Source organism: Suricata suricatta, chromosome 13 (genome assembly GCF_006229205.1).
Source record: "Suricata suricatta isolate VVHF042 chromosome 13, meerkat_22Aug2017_6uvM2_HiC, whole genome shotgun sequence".
In the NCBI taxonomy this organism is placed as follows: domain Eukaryota; kingdom Metazoa; phylum Chordata; class Mammalia; order Carnivora; family Herpestidae; genus Suricata; species Suricata suricatta.
In genome coordinates, this window is record NC_043712.1 from 10526856 (window position 1) to 10535985 (window position 9130).

The following is a 9130-nucleotide window of genomic DNA, read 5'->3' on the forward strand; positions in this document are numbered from 1 at the left end:
TTGAATGAACAGATTATGTTCAAAAAAGCAAAAAAAAAAATAATGTATGCGTATTAACTGATGAAGATGCTGTTCTCGATATTTTTAGCCGAGCTGAGAGAGAGAGAGGGTGAGAGAACGGAGCTTGGTAGAAGTTGTTTTGGAAGAAGAGGCAGCTTGGGAATCAGCCCTTTAGCACTACTATCAGCTCTCACTGCTTTTGGCTGGGTGACCGTGGGCAAACCATTTTCCCTTTTGGAAAATGTGTATCATAGTACCAACCTTTCTGGGGTGTTGTAAAAACTGAGGATAATGTGAATAAAGCATGTGGTCACTGGTCACCAATGGTACCTATGATAATTATTCATGTATCAAATATTTATTGTCACTGGGTTCTCAGTGTTTATGGATATAATGACTTTATCCTCATCGCCATACCATGAAGCGAGTACTAATGGTATTTTCTTTTTCCAGATGAGGAAACTAAGTTAAGGTTAAGTCATTGGCTCTAGTAGCGATGGGATGGAATCCCAGGCAGCCCGCGCTCTAACCGCCATTCAAGGCTGCCTCCATCCTTCCTGAAGAGATTGGACTTTCACTACTGGGAGCAGAGCTCACAAGAGCGTCATCGTTTTTAGGGGGTAGACTCTCCTTTGAGAACCTCAGAAAGCTACCTCCAAATTAAGAACAACACTGTCACAGAACTGGGTCCAAAGATCTCCTCTCTGATATCATGGCTGCTCTGACCAGTGGAAACTCTGCCCGGGCCAAGAGGTCAGAGAGCTGGAGTCTTAATCTCCACTCAGATGCTAGGCAGGTCATCACTGTCACTCATTTTGTGTGCTCTGATTTGGGAAATGGGAGGTATGCTAGGACTGAAACTTAAGAATTCAGCTGACTTTTTGCTTACCACCAAAATACTAAAATGGTTAGGTGAGCTGTTAGTTTAGGAGAAAGGGTAGTTGAAACAAATAGGGAAAATAACATATAATACATATAGTAGTAATATATATATATGTGTGTGTGTATATATATATATATATATATATATGTAAATGCATCTGGGGAAAAATAAGTGTAAAATAAAGGAAAACTGGCAAGAGAGTCCAAGAGTACGGTGGGGCAGAGTCCTGCAAACTCTCTGACGTGCTTCCAAAACAGTAGAGGCACATGGTTACCATCTTCAACATGGGAGAGAGGAACAGGGCTGTGCCTCTAGAGTTGAGGCCTGGGTCTTGCCTAGAAGACTAGGTTAACCAGATGGAAATGGGAGCAGCCCTAGGACAAAGGGTTCTAGAAGTCCTGACAAGTAGAGTTAATACCCAAGCTGCTTTGAGAAGCACCAAGGTCAGGGCTGGGGAGACAATGGGTATCAAATCCTAGGGTTGCAGGAATGTGGAATAACAAACTGCAAGGGAGCGAGCTAGAGAGCCCAGAGATCAGAGGACCAGGGCAAGGGTAAGGGTCTTGGAAGCAAGTTCAGGAACACAGAGGTCCTTTTGCAGGGTGTCCAGCATGACACATCAGGAGTAAGCAAGGTGGCTGTGGGGATCTCACCAGACCAGACTCTGTACTGTATCTGATCCACAGACCATCTCATTCATAGCTCTATCCTTAGCACAGGCATGGGGACCAGCCACACAGTAAGCTCACTGGGAATGTGTGCTGCAGGCTATGCCGCAGGGGTGGGAAGAGGGATGGGCCTCAGCTGGGAGCCAGAAACAGTCCGAAGCACAGGACCTGGCACGTAGGAGGAATCTGGTACATGAGTGAATTGTTTGTTGATGACACCTCCCTTGGGTCTCCAAGTACTAACAAGGCTCAGCCAAATGCACTGACTGCCTTAGGAAGCCAGCAGGTGGAATGCAGGATCCAGAGCTGGAGGCTGGTGAATCTTGGGAGAGGAGCAGGTGTCCTGCTGGGGCTCTGTAGGTACTAATGAGAATCCAATTCTTATTGGCATCTGGGTAAGGCTTAAATCAGCAGTTCCCTACCTGGTTGTGGATCTGCATCACTTGTGGAACTTGTTAAAACACAGAGCCTCTGATCTTGCTTCTGAATCAGTTTCCTGGACCCAAACTCTGGACTCCATATTACAAACAAGCATCACTGCTGGTGCTGATGCACAGAGCTCATTATGGGAACCAATGCCTTAAATCACCAATTCTCATGGCCTTTCTTAAAATTTGTGTTTTAGTGTTTGTTGTTAAGGAGTCACTATACGGGCACCTGGGTGGCTCAGTCGGTTGGGTGTCCAACTTCTGCTCAGGTCATTATCTCATGGTTCATGGATTTGAGCCCTGCGTCTGGCTGTGTGCTAACAGCTCAGAGCTTGCAGCCTGCTTCGGATTCTGTGTCTCCCTGTCACTGCCCCTCCCCTGCTCATGCTCATGCTCTCTCTCTCTCTCTCAAAAATAAATAAACATTAACAAAAATTTAAAGTCGACACTGTGTAACAGCACACATTGAGCCATTACTAAATTCAAGGCTAACCTGTGTACATTTATTAACACATTTAATTCTCATAACGACCCTACGAAGAAGGTACTATTATCCCCACTTTACAGATGAGGAAATTGAGTCAGAGAGGTTAAGTAATTTGCTCAAGTTCACACACATAGCCAGGCAGTCTGGCTCCAGAGCCCATGCTCTTAGCTTCAACCAGAAAAGACTTAAGTATATCATTTCAAATCCATGTAGAGCCAGGAAAGAACTGCCAATGGATTAGATATGCTATTTATTCTTTAAAAATTTTTTTAACAATTTAAAGTTATTAGTATCACTCAGAAAAATAATATTTGATGAATTAATGAATAAATCAATGAAGGAAAACCAGAGGGAGAGAAAACACTGTATCTCAGAGAACTGACAAACGTACAAGTGGGAGCTAGGGCAACTGAGCTGAATCCTGGCTTCGCTTTTCTAGCTGTTTGATCTCACTTAAGCCAGCTGCATATCAGCAAGCAAGGGTAACAATTCTTCCTGATTATTGAGCACTTAGCAAAATAGAAACCATTAAGTATTTACAAGGTAATATTACTAAACACTAGAAAAAGAATGAACCATGTAATTGGAGAGCAGGTGAGCATTCTGGCTGGGGTTACCAATCTCGTGAAAGGGAGGGCTCAAGCACTTTTTGCACCCAAAAGAAGGTAAAGACCTTTACCTTACACTGTCTACAAACACTGGCTCTAAAGGGATTAAAGACCTAGATGTAAGAGCTGAAACCATAAAACTCATAGAAAAAAAGCATAGGAAAAAACTTTGTGACATTAGCTTTGGCAATAATTTCTTGGATCTGCTGCTGAAGATACATGTAACAAAAGGAAAAATAGATGAACTGGATTACATCAAAATTTAAAACTTTTCTGCATCAAAGGACACTATGACCAGAGTGAAAAGGCAATCCACAGAACGGGAGAATATATTTGGACATCACATATCTGACAAGAGGTTAAAAATCCACAATATATAAATAATTCCTGTAACTCAAAGATAACAACAAAAAACAACCTGATTAAACAAAATGAACAAAGGACTTGAATCAACATTTCTCCAAAGAAGACAAACAAATAGCCAGTAAGTACATAGTGATGTTCAGCATCACTATCATTTTTTTAATGTTTATTTATTATTGAGACAGAGAGAAGCAGAGCATGAGCAGGGGAGGGGCAGAGAGAGGGAGACACAGAATCTGAAGCAGGCTCCAGGCTGTGAGCTGTCAGCACAGAGCCCGATATGGGGCTCAAACCCATGAACCATGAGATCATGACCTGAGCTGAACCATGAGATCATGACCTGAGCTGAAGCCAGCGGCCTAACTGACTGAGCCCCTCAGGTGCTAGCTCTAAGAAAGCATTGCTATCTTTAAGAAAATGCAAATCAAAACCACAGTGAGATAGCACTTCACACCCATTAGGGTGGCTACTATGAAAAAACAGAAAACAGCAAGCGGAGGGGAGGATGTTGTTCAATGGGAACTCTTGTGCCTTGCTGGTGGGAATGTAAAATGGCGCAACTCCTGTGGAAAACAGTATGGTGGTTCCTCAAAAATTAAAAATAGAATTACCGTATGGTCTGGCAATCCCACTTCTGGGTATATACCCAAAAGAACTAAAAGCAGGGACTTGAGATATTCCTATACCCATGTTTATAGCAGCGTTATTCACAATAGTCAAAAAGGTGGAAGCAACCCCAGGGTCTGTTTATGGATGAACGGATAAACGAAATGTGGCGTACACATGCAGGGGACAGGAAGAGGATTCTGACGTTTGCTTCAACATGGATGGACCTTGAGGACATTATGCTAAATGAAAAAAACAGCCACAAGAGGATAAATACTGTATGACTCCATTTACATGAGGTTCCAAAAGTAGTCAAATTCTTAGAGATAGAAAGTGAATGGTGGTTGCCGGGGGCTGGAGGAGGGAGGAATGGGGAGTTACTGCTTAATGGGTACAGAGTTTCAGTTTGGGGAGATTTTGAAAAAAGTTCTGGAGATGGATGGTGGGGATGGTAGCAAAACATTCTGAATATCTTTAATGCCACTGCATTATATACTTAAAAGTGGTGAAAGTGGCAAATTTCATGTTATGTATACTTTATCACAATTCTAAAAAAAAAAAGATAAGGGGTGTCTGGGTGGCTCAGTTGAGCATCTGGCTCTTGATTTTGGCTCAGGTCATGATTTCACTGTTTGTGGGTTTGAGCCTTGCATTGAGCTCTGTGCTGATAGCACGGAGCCTGCTTGGGATTCTCTCTCTCCCTCTCTCTCTGCTCCTCCCCCAACACCTCTTCAAAATAAATAAATAAACTTAAAAAACAGAAAGTAAAGAAATATATTAATTTAATACACTAAGTTCAAAATTAAGAAAGAAAGCATTTCCCAAATCTTATTCTGTGGCTTATTATTTCTAGGAGATGAGCCTCAAAATGAGGGTTTTGAGGTCATTTATGTATTTATTCAGTGAATATTTGTTAGTCACTGCATGTATGCCAGGCTCTGCACTAGATATTGAGGTCTAGGTATGAACGAGCGGTGTGGTTTCTGTCTTTATCAATATGGCAATTTAGCATAATAATATTTCCATTGATTGAATACCAAATATATACAGCAGGAATCCTACATTCTTTATTTCATTTCATCTCCACGAGGCGGGTATTATCATCCTCTTATTACAAAAGAAAATTAAGGCTCAAAGAGTTTAAGTAACTTTCTCCAAATTCACTCAGCTCGCAACCTGGGTCTGCTTGATTCCAGTGTCCATTCCCTTAACTACTGGAAATGTCTGTGCTCCCCCCTTAGGAGATCCACAGTACACTTTGCTACATGAATGTCCGTGAGATGTTCAGGGAAAAAAAACTACCTAACTTGATATGGTTCTGTATATCCCAAAGTTACTTCATTATATAAGTCCCTCTTTTTTCGGTAAGGGGAGTAGCACCGTTATTAATGAGCTGTGGATTTTTCCCAAAGAATATAACCACAACATCCAAAAGCATTATTAACATATGTCTGTGCAAAAACTTGTATGCAAATAATCATAGCAGCACTATTCATAATAGCCAAAAAGTAGAAACAACCCAACTGTCTATCAATAAGAAAATGTGGTTTATTAACATAATAGAGTATTATATGGCAATAAAAAAAGAATGATGATTTGAGAGGTGATACAACATGGATGAACTTTGAAAACATTATGGAAGTAAAGGAAGCCAGACAGCATGGGCCACATTGTTATGTGATTTCTTCTGTATGAAATATCCAGACTAGGCAAATCCGGAGAGACAGAAAGTAGATTCAGGGCCAGGGGCTGCGCGAAGGACAGGAAAAGTGAGTGTGTGCTAACGGGTACAGGGTTTTTTGGGGGATGATGCAGCGTAACAAAGTTAAGCAGTGGTGATAGTTGTCCAACTTTTTGACTATACTAACAATCATTGACTTGTACACATTAAAATGGTGAATTTTTAAAAATAGCTTAATTGTTTATTTTTGAGAGACAGAGCATGAGCAAGGGAGGGGCAGAGAGAAGGAGACATAGAATCGGAAGCAGGCTCTAGGCTCTGAGCTATCAGCACAGAGTCCAGTGTGGGGCTCAAACCCATGAATCATGAGATCATGATCTGAGCTAAAATCAGATGCTTAACTCAATGAGCCACCTAGGTGCCCCTAAAATGGTGAATTTTATAGTATGTGAATTAAAAAAAATATAATCACAACTAAGTGTACTAGGAACAGCACACCACTGACCCGTTGGTCCTACTGTTTCATACCGTATTGTTAAGGGGGTATTAGAGATCTCTGGGGTTGCTGTCCTTCCCTATGCAGAAAAAGATCCCAAAATCCTACGCAGAGAAACCCAAACAGGTACAGAGAGTGAGGGCAAGCTTGGAAAGAGGAGCATCAAAGTGTCTGTGCGGGTGGTATCACACACATTGTTGGACTATTTATCTGCCAGGTCCGCTTAGCCTATTTTGACAACAGTCCAGAAGGCAAAGTTTCCAAACCCCTCCTCATCACCGGAAGGTTTCAATCCCAACAATTGATTATGCCATGTACTTGGCAGAGAGGCCTCCTTTTATTTGAATAACATCAGATTTACCTAAGTTTATAAAACAATAAGCCAAAGAATTATAGACTTTTAGAACTGATAAGGACTTTGAAGAATAGTCGTCTGACCCAATTCTCTTACTTTGGATATAGAGAAACTGAGGCCCAGAGAAACACAGTGAGTTGCCCAAGGTCATAGAGCCACACACAGCTTGGCTGAGACTGCGGGTTGTCTTGCACTGTCTGTTCCCCCTTTCTTCCCTGGATATGACCCCCTTCAGCTGTGCACTTGGTTTCCTGAAAAAAAGAAGGGGGATGTATTTCCTAATGAGATGTGATTGTATAACTAAGTTCTGGTCAATAGAATGTAAGTGGAAGGGGTGTGAGAATGCCCAGGGAAGGGCATTTAAAGATGAGTCGAGATGGGGCATGACCTACTTTCTTCCTGCTGTCTGGGTTGCAGATTAGATGGCTAGAATTCAAGCAGATCTCCTGGACTATGGGGTAGAAGATCAGGAGAACAGGGGAGCAATAAGATAGAATTCTGGGTCACCAGCCTCAAAGAGTCTGACACAGACAGAAGACAGGTATACAGGCTAATGCAGACCCACAACACCAAATCAACTGCCTTGTCCTGTTGCTGTGCCTTCAAATCTTAGAGTATGCTTTAGGGAACTGCCATAGGAGCTTTGGAATGTACATCTCCAGACGTCATGTGAAAGAGAAACGTTTTTTTCTTTTTTTCAGTCACTGTTGTTTGAGTCTTCTATCATTTACAGTTGAACTAAATTGTGATTCATAATATAAACAATTACACTCTGGGTTGGAAACTCAGGTCTCCTGGTTTTCCAAGTACCGGACTATTTATTATGAAGATTATTACTATTAATCATAAAAGCAAATTGTGCTGAGTTGTGCATGGACTAGATGCTGATAATTTTTGCGTGCTTTCTATAAGCTAGTCACTGTTTAAATACTTTATAAATGTCATGTATTCAATTAAATCTCAGGTCAACTCAGTAAGATCTATGACCATCATGTACATATTGCAGACAGAGAAACTGAGGCACAGAGAGAAAGAAAGTAACTTACCCAAGGGCACAAAATTAGTAAGAAGAGGTAGAGGTGAGATTTGAACCCAGGCAGCCTGGCTCCAGATCTTGGGCTCTTAACTCCTATATTATACTCTCTTATGATATGAGCTCCTCCTTATCCTCTATAGCCATTTTACTGAGGAGGAAACCGAAGCAGGCAATTTTCTGATCATTTGCTTTAAAGTGCTCTGCTAGATAGTGGTGCAGCTAGCATTAGAAGCCAAACTCTGAATTCATTGCTCTTGCCCTAGACCACCCTGTAGTCTCAGAGGCCACCTGGACAGATACATAACCCCCCAAGCCCACCTCCAGTTTTCCCTTCACACACACACACACACACACACACACACACACACACACACACATACACACACACCACCCAGCAGGCACCCAGACATTTTTGTGGCCAGGATGGCTACAGCCTCCTTTGAAAGGCAGCCAGCTTTGCCCTCCACCAAATAACTTTGTTTTATTTATAGTCTCCTGCTCAGAGCTTTTGAACTGGCTGCTCATTCCAGAGAAGATCTTGATAACAACTGTTCTTTGGAGAGGGTTCATAAGAAACAAGGTGAATAAACACCACAGAGGCCCTGCCTGTCTAGCAGAGTTTTGCTCCTGGGGGTGTTGGTGTCTGGGTGCAAAAGGCTTTGAATTCAAAATGGCAGTTTGGATTTTCAAATTTTTTTTTTTTTGCTTTAATTCAAAAAAAGTTCATTCTTTCCACAATCTCAGGGCATAGGTAAAAGAGCGAAATTACCTTTATACCGATTATAGCTTCAAAAGCAGCAGTTTTTCTTGCTTTCTTTGCTCCCTGCCTGAATGGAGCCAAGGTCCAGTTACTGTAGTGACCCAGGGGTGAGGAGACACGTCACGAATTTACAAGAACCAAAATGGCAGCAGGAATGAATGGCATCTTAGGAGAGCAAACTGTAAAAGAGAAAGAAGGGGAGGGAGAAGGAAAAGAAAGAAAAGATTAATTTCAAAAGTGAAGCATGAACCTAGTATGTTTTGACGTGTGGCCAAAGGTGCCATCCTAAAGCATAGCTATGTCACATGTGTTCGGAATTATTCAGGCTGGATGCTGATTTCCACTCCACCAGTTACCAGTTATGTAACTTTTCCTCTTTGAGAAATGGAGGTGGAGGGGTGGGGGTGCTGTAAACTCCCTAGATTATTGTGAGGATTGGTGCTAACCATCTAGGGGAAAAATAGTGAGAACACTCACTCACCCACTCAGCGAACAGTAGCTAATGGTAGCAGTCTTTATTGCTTCCTTTGTGATTCCTCCAGGCTCAGAGGGAATAATACTGAGGTGCTCATGAGAGTGAGCCCCAAGGGGGAAAGGAGGCAGGTAGCAGGTTGGTGCCTGACTCAAATACCTTCATTGGCTTTGAGTTACTCTGTCAGGGGCTGTTATGGTGACATGACCTTTCTGCATTGGAACCTCCCCAAATGGCTTATAAAGGGAGGCAGAGGTCCTCAAGGGTAGGACGGAGCAGAGCCACTA

General features: G+C 42.2%; 1 long non-coding RNA gene across 1 annotated transcript; it reads right to left on the reverse strand.

Moving 5' to 3' along the window:
• Nucleotides 1-6437: 6437 nt before the first annotated feature.
• LOC115277072 lies at nucleotides 6438-8923 on the reverse strand. Its single transcript, XR_003902209.1, has 3 exons — nucleotides 8853-8923; nucleotides 8381-8550; nucleotides 6438-6826 (listed from the first exon to the last, which is right to left on the reverse strand). It is a non-coding gene; the product is annotated as an uncharacterized LOC115277072 (long non-coding RNA).
• Between the last annotated feature and the right edge of the window lie 207 nt (nucleotides 8924-9130).